The sequence below is a fragment of the Antechinus flavipes genome, chromosome 3, assembly GCF_016432865.1.
Source record: "Antechinus flavipes isolate AdamAnt ecotype Samford, QLD, Australia chromosome 3, AdamAnt_v2, whole genome shotgun sequence".
NCBI classification, from domain to species: Eukaryota; Metazoa; Chordata; class Mammalia; order Dasyuromorphia; family Dasyuridae; genus Antechinus; species Antechinus flavipes.
In genome coordinates, this window is record NC_067400.1 from 288,412,672 (window position 1) to 288,426,800 (window position 14,129).

The window sequence follows — 14,129 nt, forward strand, 5'->3', positions numbered from 1 at the left end:
CAAATTAAATTTAATGGATAAGTATTAGACACCTAGTATGAGGTCATTCCTTGATTAGGTCGTAGATGATATAAAAAATTATGATATGATGTAGTCCTTACCCTCCGAATTCTTAGAAACTGGAATAAAAAGAACCTTTGAATAGTAAGGGATCTAATATATGTAACACATGATCTTCCAGCCTCCATGTATAGGGAGCCCCCAACTTATAAACTAGACCTTTGTACTGACGAACAGCTGGATTTAATATGTGTTTTTTTTTCTGACATTGAGCTAATATATCCCCCTGCTGCAATTTCTATCCACTCGTTGTACTGTCAGTTAAGCGTCAGAAACTAATATATGATTTTATCATATCAGTGAAAATGATATTAAAATGTCATTGCCACCTATTTTCCCCCCAAAACTTAAGGAATGTGAATTTTTTCCATCTACCTTGAAGCTGAAATCTTCCAAATGTGTAGTCTTCTGAATTAGAATGTGAATTCTTTGAAAGCATGAAGTATCTAACTTTCCTATTTGTATGCTGAGAGATTAGCTTGGTGCTTTGCACATGTAAAGTTATTTAATAAATGCTTTATTCATTTAATCAGGATTTATTAATCATTTTCTTTCCTCTCTAGCATGAATGGTATGAGTCAAGAATTATTTATTGTTATTATGTGCCAGGCCTTGTATTAAGGGGTTTTTTGTTTGTTTTTTTAAAGACAGTCCCCACTTTCAAGAAGTTACTGAAAGTCTAATAGGGAGACATAGGGAAACAATATGCAACCATATTTAAACAAGATCTAGGATAAATTGGAGATACTCAACAGAGAGAAAGGAACCGGTGATAATAGTAATGAGGAAATATTTTTTTAGAAGGTGGGGGTTATAGATGAGTCTTGAAGGAGGCCAAGGGAGCCAGGAAGTTGAAATGAGGAAAGAGAATTCCAAGCAAGAGAATGGACAGGAGGGTCAGTACACAAAAAAACCCAGTTTCACTGGATCACAGCGCATGGAGAGAAGTAAATTTTGGAGCAAGTTATGAAGGATTTTGAAAGTCAAATAAGATTTTATATTTGACACAGGCAGTGATAGGACCCAGTGGAGTTTATTGAATACAAGAGTGCAAGGGAATGAGTTCTTAAATTCTACTCCAAGGTTCTTTCCATTGTACTGTACTATCTCAATATATCTTACTTCCAGAGAGAAAAATACTACTGCTAGCTGGAGAATTCATAAATTATGAAATCCTTGAAAGTAGAGACGAGGCCTTAATTTTTTTTTCTTTCTCCTTAACAATAAGCACAGTGCCTATTTACAACACTGTAGATACTCAGTAAATTTTTTTTTTTGCTTGATTGAATGAATGAATACTTCATAGAAGAGGAAAGTTTTGAATTAAAGTTCTTTAATTACAATACAGATTTTACAATCTTAATATAATGGATGTAAAATACTTTTTCTAACTCAGTGGCAAATTTTAAATATTTATTAAAAGTGAAAATTTAAAAGCTAGTATAATGTGATGAAAAGGGTAATACATGGTAATAGACTGAAAATGGTCCTTATTATGATTTCATTCACTACCTCAGTTTCCTTTTCTGAAATTATGTCTCTTCTCAAAGCTAGCCCCAGATTTTTTTTTGACAGAGTACCCCACTTTGGCTGAAGTATAGAATGTCATGAAGGAAATAGTAGTAATTGTAACAGCAACAATGGTAGCTTATGTTTATATGGCAGTTTGAGGTATATGACAAATTGTATTTCCTCCATATTTGTTATGTTCAAGAAAAACCAAACCAAAAGATGACAAAAAAAAAAAAAAGGAACAACAACCAAAAAAAAAAAGGTGAAAATACTATACTATCCACATTCAGTCTCCATAGCTCTCTCCCTAGTCCCCAGATGACATTTTCCATCTCAAGTCTATTGGAATTGTCTTGGATCACTATTGCTGGTAAGAGCTAATTCTATCACAGCTGATCATCACATAATCTTGGAATTACTACTGCAACACATTTTATACATATCTCATTTGTTCCTTATGATAGCTTCATAAAATTGATATAATTACAGATGAGGAAATTGGAGGAGAGGTAGGTTAAGTGACATGTCTAAAGTCACAAAGCTAGCAGGTGTTTGAACCCGTATTTTCTTCTACTTTAACTATTTTGACACATAGCTTTAGTAGCACAAGAGATAACTAGAAATAGAAGGTGATAATATATGAAGAATCTTGAATGCCAGGCCAAAGAGCTCAGTTTAACATCCTGACTGAAAACACTATGTTATGAGATTTCTTCCTGCTCTGTAATCCTTTTATTCTATGAATTCCACTCCTTGGGTAATAGGTAGCCACTGAAGCTGAAGTATGACATATGGATAGGCAGGGGGCCAGGAGCTGCAGCATCACTGGCTTCAGTCATCCTCTCTTATCCTGTTCCTGTGGTAAGTCTCAGACATACAATCTCCAAGGACCTTTGGCCCTTGATCCCCAACATTCAAGAGAATAGACAGCTTAATGATATTTTCTTCCTGTCTTCATCTATTTCTTTACCCTTTAATCTACACACTTTAAGGCAAAATAGTTATTGTCCCCTCTTAGAAGAAGTAACAGAGTTTGGGGGTTTCAGCAGCTGGACCAAAAGCTGATTATCTTCCTGGAAATGGAGCAAATCTTTGGGCAATGTTAGTTCTCAAACTCATTGCAAAAGTATGTCTCTCTCCAATAGCCAGCGTCCTGTCAAAGCTATTAGACTTAATTATAGTGAGCCTCAGAGTAAGGGTGGAGTGTCTCTAGTTTAAATCATCTGTGAAGTACAAAGGACCCCAGGGAGTGGAGCAGTTGCAGATTCAGTAAGAATTACTTCCCCAAGGGTTGCCATGGTCTGGATTCAAATCCCCAGAGAAGCCTTAAGAGACTCTAATGAACACAAGCTTTAGATGCAGGATTCCCTTGGGACATATTAAACTGTTTAGCATCTCCTTAGCTCAGTGGATCATATTATTATTATTGGCATGAAACCTTTTTTCTACCTACCTCCAAACTTAAAATGTTCATTCATTAAATATTCATGGATTAATTGATTAAGATCGAAGCCTAAATTCTCCCCATCCTCTAAGGAAAGGAGCAAAAACACAGTTGCATAATAACAAATAAAAAACCTAGAAATCTTGAAAGGGATTTAGTTGTATGATAATAACAAATTAAAAAAACTTAGAAACAAAAATCTGTATTTGATGATTGTACACTAAGCCCACACTTTCTATGGGCATTTCCATATGTGTCATGAGAAGTTTGTTTTTCTATCTAATAATACTAACTGGTATTTATATGGTGCTTTATGATTTGCAAAGTGCTTTACAAATATGATCTCATATTTTCCTTACAACAACCTTAGAAATAATGTTATTGTTATCCCCATTTTACAGAAGAAGAAACTGACACAGATCGAAGTGAGTTGTCTCATTTCACAGGATTGTTAAGTGCTTGAGGCACTCACAAGAATGATCTTTCTAACTGCAAGTCTAACATTCTATCCATTCTGACCCTCAATTTGTGGTTTAGCCCCCAACTCGTATACAATCATGTTTTGGAGTCCTCTTAGGATTGATAATTACTTCCTAGGCTAAACCTGAAGTCCTGAGTTTCTAATATTGTTGCTTAACAAGTCCCCACCATTGTGTCCCAGATCATCAATGTGCTGGTCAATGTTGAACTAGTTCTTAGATAAACAAACAAACAAGAAAGTACACATACAGCACACTTTTAATTTTAATCTGCATTATTAGTATTTTTCCATCACTTTTTAAACTTTAAACAATCAACAACAATAACAAAAAATCAAACCCTAATTTGTAGCATTTGCTGATTTCTGATCTATAAATACTCAACTGAAAATGTAACAATTAGCGGCTGGTTTAAGCTGACTCCAGCATCCTATCTGAAAACAAAATGACTAGAAGCTTAATAACAGGAGAGATTCTGATCCCATGTTGACCAGGAGCCAGAGAGAAATCATCCAAAAGCTTCTGAGGACTGGCTAACTATCCTTTCCCTTTTTCTTTTCCCATGAAAATATAGGTACACATGGTCAGAAGCATCCCCGCTACATCCCTAGATATGGGATGGCACCTAGAAGAAGGTTTAAGTCACTTGTTGAGATGCCTCTATACAGGAATGGTTGATTTATTTCCTTTTCACTGTAGTCTTAATATAATGTCACTAAATCATAACAAATATCAGAATCCTTTGAATAAAGTAAACTGTGAACTGAAAAGAAGGGAGTTCAGATTGAATGATGACTCATAAACTAGGTTTAGACATCAGAGTTCAGGGGTAGCTAATGTGGTGCAATGGTCAGAGTGTTGGACCTAGACTTAAGAAGGCCTAAATTCAGATCTGGCCTCAGATACTTACTAGCTATCTAAATAGATTCTTGCAAGTCATTTAATTTCTGTTTACCTCAATTTCCTTACCTGTAAAATAGGGATAATAATAGTACCTACTGCCTAAGTTTGTGGTGAGCTTTTAATGGAATATTTGTAAAGCACTTAGCAGAGTCTGGCACGTTTTTGTTATTGTTCAGTCATTTTTTTTCAGTCATATATGACTTTTCATTACCCATTTGGAATTTTCTAGGCAAAACTAATAGAGTAGTTTGCCATTTTCTTCTCCAGCTTATTTTACAGAGGAGGAAATTGAGGAAAACAGGGTGAAGTGACTTGTCCAGAGTCACTCAGCTCTTGAGAGTCTGAGGCTATATATCCCAAAGAGATATAAAAAGGGAAGCTAAATCACATGTGCAAAAATGTTTATGGCAGTCTTTTTTTGTAGTGGCAAGGAACTGAAAACTGAATAGATGCTCATCATTTGGAGAATGACTAAATAAATTATGTTATATGAATGTTATGGAATAGTATTGTTCTGTAAGAAATGACCAGCAGGATGATTTTAAAAAGGCTTGGTGAAACATATATAAACTGATTCTAAGTGAAGTGAGTAAGAACCAGGAGAACATTGTACATTGCAACAACAAGATTATGTGAAGATCAGTTCTGATGGACATAGCTCTTTTCAACAATGAAGTGATTCAGGTCAATTCCAATAGATTTAGGATGGATAGAGCCATCTGCATCCAGAAAGATGTCTGTCAGGACTGAATGTGGGTCACAACATAGTATTTTCTTTCTTATTTTTTTATAAAGTTTTTTATTTTCAAAACATATGCATGAATAATTTGACAACATTGACCCTTGCATAGCCTTGTGTTTCAGTTTTTCTCTTCCTTCCTTCCACCCCCTCCCCTAGATGGCAAGCAATCAAATATATATTATACATGTTAAATTATACGTTAAATCCAATATGTGTAAATATATTTATACAATTGTCTTGCTGCACAAGAGAAATAAGATAAAAAATAGAAAGTAAACGAGCAAGAAAACAAAATTCAAGTGAACAATAATAAAAAGAGTAAGAATGTTATGTTGTGATCCACATTCAGTTCTCACAGTCCTTTCTCTGGGTGTAGATGGCTCTCTTTGGAACTGGTATCAATCACCTCATTGTTGGAAAGAGTCACATTCATCAAAATTGATTGTCATATAATATCGATACAACATAGTATTTTCATTTTGTTGTTGTTGTTTGCTTGATTTTTGTTTTCTTTCTCATTTTTTCCTTTTTGATTTAATTTTTCTTGTGCAGCACGATAAATGTGAAAATAGCTATAGAAGAATTGTACATGTTTAACAAATGCTGGATTGCTAACTCTCTAGGGGAGGAGATAAGGGAAAGAGATGGAGAAAAATTTGGAATACAAGGTTTTGCGAGAGTAAATGTTGAAAACTATCTTTGCATATATCTTGATAACAAAAAGTTATAATTTAAAAGAAAAAAAAGAGTCTGAGGCTACATTTGAATTCAGTTCTTCCTGAGTTCAGGCCCTGTACTCTATCCATTGTTCTATCATCTGTTACATAGTAAGTGCTATATAAATGTTAGCAATTATTAAAAATAATAATATTTTTATATTTTAGCAGTATTCTGTTTATCTCCTAAATAATTGTAGGCCTAATAAGGATTAATCCAACTGACCAAAACAACTGTTAATACATGAGTATAATAAAGGGTTGGGAAGTAAGTAGGTGCATCCTAAACAATTATTGGCTGAATGTTTTTTGGTGGTTAACAGGTATACCATAGCCTATCAGGGAAGCTATGCTGCTAATTGCCAGAGAGAAAAGGGGCTAGTGATACAAGTAGAATATCATCTAATGAACAATTTAAATATTCTACTCCCCTGCTGAGTAATTAATATGGTGAGGTTCTGTCTTCCTTTAAACTTAAAAAAGTCAGTATTCAAATCTTATAAGCCAAGGGCCTCAAGTAGAAGCCCAGAATTATAGAATTGTCACAAGTTCTAATTTTTATGGTGTTTTTGGATCCTGACTCTGTCATCCACTAAATTACTTTTCCCTCCCAACTTTGCAGTCTGAAAATTTGATAAGCTGCCATCTGTTCCATTATCCAAATCACTAATAAATATGTTAAATGCTATAAGTCCAAGACTAGATTCCTAAGATACTCCTTCATATGCCACCCTTCAAACTGACACTGAATGATTAATGAAGATTCTTTGGGTAAGGTCATTTAACCAGTTGCAGGTCATTTAACCAGTTGTAATCAATCAATCAACAGGATTTATTAAGGTCTACTGTGTGCTAGATTCCAAGGAGGCAAATAAAAAAGTAAGCAGAAATGTTAATATGAAGAGTTGTTTCTCTAAGGAAGGCTTTCCAAACTCTCAATGAAAAATGGAAAAGCTAATGCTTCCAAATTGTATCTGTCTCTTCTTGCTGGGCTTACTAAAAAGCATAATCTTTACTTTGGTCATTGCCCTCCTTTCCCTGCCTCCTCCCCTTCATGGTGGAGGTTTACATCTACCTGATAGATCTGTTTAAAGCAATTGAGTCTGGCTACAAATAGGAGCACTTCTTTAGGGTCAATTCCTTCAAGTTCATATCAATTCCTTCCACTGCTATTTAGAGAAGTTTATTTATTTATTTTATTAAAGCTTTTTATGTTCAAAACATATGCACAGATAATTTTTCAACATTGACCCTTGCATAGCCTTGTGTTCCAAATTTTCCCATCCTTCCTTCTCCCCTCTCCCTTAGATGGCAAGTAATCCAATACATGTTATACACGTTAAAATATATGTTAAATCCAATATATGTAAATATAGTTATACAGTTATCTTGTTGCACAAGAAAAATCAGATCAAAATAAGAAAACAAAATGCAAGCGAACAACAACAAAAAGAGTGAGAATGTTATGTTGTGGTCCACACTCAGTTCTCACTGTCCTCTCTCTGGAGTTAGATGGCTTTCTTCATCACAAAATCTTTGAAACTGATCTCAATCATCTCATTGTTGAAAAGAGTCATGTCCACACGTCCATCAGAATTGATCGTCATATAATATCGTTGCCGTGTATGATGCTCTCCTGGTTCTGCTCATTTCACTTAGCATCAATTCATGCAAGTAAGACAAAAGTTTAAATAAAAATCATAATAGCTCAAGGACTCCAAATTAGACTGGACTGAGGTATAGCTCTTCAACCTAGTAAAGTTATATTCAATCTAGCTACTGGCATCTTTCTATGCAATTAAAGATACATATTTAAAGATACAACCCCAACACAATTAAAAGTGATCTTATCTTATTCTAGATAGCTGTCTTTAAATTTCTACTGAAAACAGTAATAAATATCTTAAAAGAAATAGAGAATTTGGGATATGAACATCCATTCTTTCAGATAGAAGTGGTGAGGGAAGAGTAGGGAAAGAGGTTATTTTCCCAGCTTCCTGGATTCTTTACCAAGTTAAAGTTCATCAGTGATTAAGCATGTTTCACCCTTTGCTCACTGTCCCCAGAGGATTCCCTAGCATTTTTGGTAGGCCTTGGACACTCAATTCATTCCTTTTTGTGTCATTTCTCCTGTTTCTTCCTCACTACCAGTACCATCATTCTCTCACCCAGACACAGTTATTTAACATCTCCCATTCTGGCTGAAATTCTGTCTTCCAGTTTAAGTGTGCTGTAGATTCCCAGTTTTCCAGAACTAAAAACCTCAGGGTCCAAAATTACTTACTTTGTCCTGTGGAGAATTAATATGAACCCTTTTTATAGACTGTAGGACAAAGAATGAAACAATCCCTACTTTTAAGGACCTATATTTACTGATGTGGAGATAATAAATATATATATATATATGTATGTATATAACAAATAAATAATAATACAAATAAAGAAGGTAGAAAACTACAAGGTAGCTAAATTTAGAGGTCACTAACAGTTGAACAAGAAATCAAGAAAAGTTTTCTGTAGAATGTGTTGTGAGAATAAATGAAATATCTGTAAAGCATTTAGCACAGAGTCTGACACAATGTTAGCTATTATTAATATTTTGAGCAATGTCCCATTTCATATTCTAAATAAATTGTGGGGCTAATGAGTGAGGTTTAATCCAAGTGTAATCACAACATAACATTCTCACTCATTTTGTTGTTGGTCATTTGCATTTCGTTTTCTTACTCATTTTCTTTTTTATGATCTGATTTCTCTTGTGGATGGAGCAAGAGAATTGTATAAATATGTTTATACATATTGGATTTAACAAATATTTTAACATGCATAGCATATATTGGATTACTTGCTATCTAGAGGAAGGGGTAGGGGGAAAGGGGAAAATTTTGGAACACAAGGCTATGCAAAGGTCAATGTTGAAAAATTGTGCAAATGTTTTGAAAATAAAAAGCTTTAAAAATAAAAACAGATAGATAGATAAACAAACAAATAAATAATAAAATAACTGCTAATGCATGGCTCTAATGGTTGGAGGGTTAGGAAAAGGGAACAATCTAAACAGTTACTGGCTTGAATTACATCTTGAGGATAGAAGCAATTCTATGAGGTAGAGGTGAGAAGGGAGTACATTCTTAGCATGGAGTACATTTGGATCAAAGGATTGGAGAGGACATGGCTTTTGTGAGGGAGAGAGAAAAGGCCAGTTTTCCTAGTTGTGGGAGAGAAAGAATAATATATGATGAGACCACAGAAAGTTGTAAAGGGCTTTAAGAGCTCAATGGAAAAGTTCCTATTTTAACCTGAGGCAATAGAAAGCCACTAGAGTTTATTGAGTAAGGGTGTGACATGATGAAATCCACACTTTAGGAAAAATCCCTTGGATAGCTGAGTGGAAGATAAACCAGAGCAGGGGGAGACTTGAACCAGACAGAATAGTTAGGAAGTTAGTTAGTGCAATAGTCTAGTTACAAAGCCATGTAATTCCACTTTTGTCTAGCTCACATGGTTGCATTCTATCCACTAGAAGAGAAAGAGAGGCTTTGTTAAATGTTTAGGTGAAATCCAAGCAGACTACATCTCCAACATAACTCTGATTTTCCAGTCTAGTGATACTGTCAAAATAGGAAATGAGGCTAGTCTGGCATGACCTATTTTTAAATGAAGCTATTCTGACTCTTTGTGACCATCAATTTCCTTTTACTCTATGTGCACTAACCATTCTTCTAAGAAGTCCCAGAATTTTGCCAGAAACGGAAGTCAACCTCATTGTCTTATAAATTAATATCACTATCTTTTGTTTTGTTTTTTAAATTTTGGGACACTTGTCTTTCTCAAGTCCTTCCACTCATCTTCCTCTTTCAGAGATCACTAGAATCAGCTCAACAATCACATCTGGGAAACAGAGTTGATCTGATGAAAGGAAAGGCAATTATGTGTAAAGCATGTATACATCTCCCTGTTGTTCCTTCTAAACCTTAGCCAATACCACTTGCTGGTGGGAGAGTATACACGAAAGAAAAAAGACTGGACATTTTGTTTCATTTTTTTTTTTTTGCAGTGTCTCAGTTTTAACAGTACGATAGGTAAAGCATTATTGACATCATCAATTGCTATTTATTGTCTGCAATGAATTAATAAAATAGACATAAATCGTTTTTAAATGTCACTTATATAGGAAGCACCAGACTGCATTTTACTTAATGAATCATTGATCAGCTCTATCAGGACTTGTCTCTCCTTGATAGGATAAAAGAGTGAAAACAAAGGGGAATTTGCTTTTGAAATCTTCCCATCTGGGCTGGGGGAAAGAATTTGGCAGTTCCAGGGAAGCTTTTCAAACTTCAAAGACCACATCTCTAAGATCTTGTTACTGTTCTCACAGGAAACTTTTAATTGTCCTGTTGTCTCTTTGGACAAATGTTTATAGGCAGGCTTAATGAAGAAGTTTCTGATTTTTGAGGAGACAATTCTTTAAGTACATTGAAATGATTTGGTTGCATCTTTTCTTATTTTGATTGTTCTTATCAATTGTTAGTTATTTCAAATAAAATCAGGTATCAAAAGTTGTATTCTGCCATTCAGTGATTTTATTAGTAATTTCCTCTGTATGTAGGTTTTATGAGTGTTGTCTTTAATTTTTAAAATTGCTATTGACATATTTTGTTTCTCATCACTTTTATTTCTAACTATATCTCTTTTCAATCCAGTGAATCATCCTTTTTTCCAAGGAAGGGAGGGGGGAGAGAGCGGGAGGGGGAGGGGAGGGGAGGCAGAGGGGAAGAGGAAGAATTCAGCATTATTTTATTTTATTTTAAAAGAGCAAATTCAAGCAAGGCAATTTGAAACTTAATTTATTATAGATAATGAGTTATCTAGATCTTAGATGTGGGATTTTAGGCTTCTTGAACAATATACCTCTACTTCAAGAATAGAAATAGAGCAAGAAATAGAGCACATGTCAATAAAATAGATGCTTTAGATAATGTCATTTCCTTCCCATCTCAATCTGAATTTTAACAGAGAAGAGAATCAATCCAATCTTTTTGTGGGTCAAATAACAATATCTGAAATCTGAAAGAAGCTACAAGGAATTTTAGTTAAGTTGATAAAAACTAACCCTCATCTCTCCTTATCAAACATAATATTTAAAGAGGAACATGTCATTATAACCCACTCTTCTGCTATGATGTATATTATTTGTATTAATAATAATAATAACTAGCATTTATATAGCACTTTTAGGTTTGCAAAACACTTTATACAACAACCTTGGAAGCTAGTTGCTACTATCTTCATTTTAAAATTGAAAAAACTGAGTCCAATTAAATACTTGTCTAGGCTCATATACCATTTCTGAGGCCAGATCTAGGTCCAGTTTTCTATACACTACATATAGTAATGATAACTGAATATTTGATGAATAATATGAACTGGTAAAAAAAAAAAAGGAAATAAATTTACTCTTTTGGAATCCTTTGTTCTTTAAAGCCAGGTTTATACTGGTATTTCAACAGAGAGATGAATACAGGGAGTTAAAACACTCTGACTTTTTCATTGTGTAGAGAGCCATGAAAAACTGCCTTGGTTCCACCTCTCCCTTTTCCCCACACTATTCTCTGTATCTCCGGTGTCTTCAGGGCAAATCAGTAATTAATTGCCACACCACTGCAAAAAAAGTTATACATCATTTTCTAATTAGAATAACTAAAGAAATTAATAAGTAGGGATAGAGATACACAATTCTCAAATTTCTTGATTCTTTGATTTTCTTTTTAAAAAGTCTTTTCCTTCAGATATTCCTTTTGAAGACTTTTAGGAAAGCTTTCATTTTGATAGTAACCTAAATTGAGAATTTTTATCCTGAATTATATTGCGTATTCAGAAATGTAATATTCAAAAAAGGAGTTTCTCTAGTCTTTCAAGACAAAGAAATATATAATCTGCTTCATGCCTATTACATAAACCCCGGCTTGTATTAGTCTGTCCTTTAACATAACAAGACACAAATGAGATACAGAATATATTATCCATTTTCATTGAACAACCCTTTCATTTTTGACATTGTATCAAGCCTCATTTGTGAAAAGACAGATTCAAGACTAAAAGAAAATAATATATAATTCAGATTGACTTGACCGTCCATAAGGTTCTGAATTAATAATCAAGTTTCGATACAAATAAAAGTAAGAATTTACATTTTTGATTGACATCCTCTATCATTTTGTTCATTTTGAACTCACCCCATAAAAAGGAAGACGTGAGAGATTTATTGAAAGGTTGATTGCAGACCTAGATATTTCCTAGACCAGAAACAAAAGAGAATATAATTTTCCTGATCCAGTGACTTTTTAATACAGAAGAAACATACAGGCCCACTGCTTATATAATATTAAATAAATAGGACTTTAGGCACTCCATATCAAACTATTATTTAGTAGAGATGCTTCTACACTAGTGCCTGTTTCGAATCACAGAATTCATGTTGGGAGCATAAATTACTATTTTTGACTAATAAGTTTTGCTTTCAACTTGAAGGAAGCACTTAAACATTGCCTGACTATAAATGTCAATGAATAAATTGTAGAAACACCTATATGTCAAGGTTTCTTATGCACTTAGCTCACAGGAGACACAAAAACATTGTTGACTAATCTGTCATCTGACAGATTCTATGGTCCAATAGAGGAAAGGAAAGGGATCAAGCATTTATTAAGCACCTACTATAAGCCAGGCACTGTGTTAAGTGCTTTTAAACATACAGTACATGTCTGTCAGTTTATGAGACATGTAGTTTTAAAAAGAAAGCTATAAAGCACTAAAAAGCCCTCAGTCAACAAATGATAGATTATGACCTATCATTTAGTTATAACTAAATATGGGGGGAAAGACCAGATTTGTAGTCAGATCAGGATTTAATGTCAGATAATCTAGTTAAAATCCTGATGCTGTTTTATTCCTATTTTTATAATTTTGGGGAAGCCATCTTTCCTCTTGGAGCCTCAGTTTCTTTATATATGAAATGAGACTATTAGACTAGTCCAATAAGATCTCTAAAGTCCTTTCCTCTGAAGCTCTACATGCTATAATTCCATGAACACTTTATTATTCCAGCACAACTAATAATGTTCACATAAACTTTGCACGGTAATCACCAACTCTGTAAAGATATCCAGTTACCCTCAAAGCAATATTTCCTTCACATATGTGTACACAGCCATTCTCAATTTGTATTTCACAGGTGCTTTAGCATTGTAAATAATTAAATTGGAAAGTTTTCTGAAGGAATAGGATTATATGATCATTAATACATATTCATGGCAGTCATATTTGAAAAAATATATATGTATTCACCTTTTGTTTTTATTTTATTTTATTATTATTTTTTTTTTTTGCTGAGGCAATTGGGCTTAAGTGATTTGCCTAGGGTCACACAGCTAAGAAGTATTAAATGTCCAAGGCCAGATTTGAACTCTGGTCCTCCTGACTTCAGAGCTTGCACTCCAATCACTGTGCCACCTAACTGTCCCAATATCTTTTGTTTTCATATAACCTTCATTTCCCAATAGATTCTTTCTCCCACCCCTCAGCATAATGCTACTTCTTATAATAACCGATGAGAAAAGCCAGTCAGCAAAACTTATCAACACATGATTTGACTGACATAATTGATACAGTGTCCTATACCCCAGTAATGATTATAATTATACAGCATTTAGTTTTCATTTTAAAATGTTCTATTTGCATTGATATAACTGTTGTATATATTGTTTTTCTGGTTTTGCTTATTTTATATTAGTTCATGTCTTTCTATACTTATCTGTATTATTCATATCCATAACTATCTGAATTATAAAATTCCATTAAATTCATATATCATAATTTGCTACTAACTTTCACATCAGTGGACAGAAGCTACTATAAAAATTTTGGTAGCATATGAGACCTTTTTTCCTAACTTCTATCTTTTTGGGATTCACACCTAGCATTAGAAGTTCTGGGTCTTAGAATATAATTATTTCAGATATTTTTGTCATAATTCTAAATTGCTTTCCAGCATGGTTTGATTGCTCTATAATTCTACCAAGAGTATATTACTACGCTTTTAAAAAATCCTTCAATATTAGGTATCCTCATCTTCTTTGCCAATTTTCTGGTTGTAAAATAAAACCTCAGAGTTGTTTTGATGTCCATTTATCTTAGTAGTTAAGATTTTGACCAATTATTGACAAATTGTTTATAGTTCTCAATTTTTGTATCATTCCTATATCAATTGA